The sequence below is a fragment of the Aptenodytes forsteri genome, unplaced genomic scaffold, assembly GCF_000699145.1.
Source record: "Aptenodytes forsteri isolate BGI_AS27 unplaced genomic scaffold, ASM69914v1 Scaffold132, whole genome shotgun sequence".
NCBI classification, from domain to species: Eukaryota; Metazoa; Chordata; class Aves; order Sphenisciformes; family Spheniscidae; genus Aptenodytes; species Aptenodytes forsteri.
Genome location: NW_008795520.1, coordinates 4,761,308 through 4,762,251, shown reverse-complemented (window position 1 = coordinate 4,762,251; position 944 = coordinate 4,761,308). Strand labels below are relative to the sequence as shown.

Below are 944 nucleotides of genomic sequence, written 5' to 3'. Positions count from 1 at the left end.
TGAGGGCTCTTTACACACACCCACACCCCCACACACACACACACCCACCCACCCACCACCCCCCCTTTGCATTTTCAAATCCTTTTCTGGGTTTGCGTCAAGGTGAGCTACTTTAAAAGGGGCTGCAAGAGCACCAGAAGGATGCTTTCTGCCTGTGAGCTTAGCACGAGGTCACCCACCTTAATGAAATGGTTTGAGCAAGCCCTTTTCCGTAGACACTAGTTCAGTCTTTGAGCAGCAGCGCTGCCTGAGCGTGAGGTGGCCTGGCACAGACCACGCTTCTTGACGGTTTCCATTTAATCTGCGATCAAGGACAAGAAGAATGTCTTGCGTAGGCTTTGTCTGGGGGCTTGGGGGGGTTTGTGTGGTTGGTTTTTTGTTTGGTTGGGTTTTTTAAACTTCATCCTGGATGTGGGCTGGATAGCAATCGTGAAGATACATACTCCAACAAAAAAGAAAGGATGCTGTAAGAAGCACTTCCACGGCAACGTGGGGCAAAGAAAGTTCTTTCTGTAGACAGCAGCAACGTTGTTTTTTAACCGCTTGCGGCACTCTGAACCGCTTAAGTGATTTTAAGTAGAAACAGCTTGAGAAGACAGACAGAAGTAATCACAGCGTAATTTCCGTCTCCCTTCCCTGACGGAGCTGAGCACAGCGGGATCGGAGCTGAGGGTCTTGGAAAGCAAATGAAACAGCCTCGTGCGCGATGTTTCCCCCCCTCCAAAACGAGTGCAACAGCCGAAGCTGATGATTTATGTTTCCACATTGCTACCACGCCCACAGAAAACCAAGCAAAACGGGCACACGCGCTGCCCGGTAACGCCGTGGCTGGGAAAACCTTGCACCCCGCGACTCCGGCCGTGGCGAGGCCGGGGCCCGGCCCCCCAGGCCGGGGCGGGGCGGGGCGCGGGGCTGGTTTTCGGCGAGCGGCGGAAGAGCGAGCG

At 54.1% G+C, this 944-nt stretch overlaps 1 protein-coding gene across 1 annotated transcript in view; it reads left to right on the top strand.

Annotated features, from left to right (window-relative positions):
- RBM34 (RNA binding motif protein 34) overlaps positions 1-944 on the top strand; it is a 10,179-nt gene that overhangs the window by 1,486 nt on the left and 7,749 nt on the right. The gene's annotated exons all lie outside the window — the stretch shown is intronic.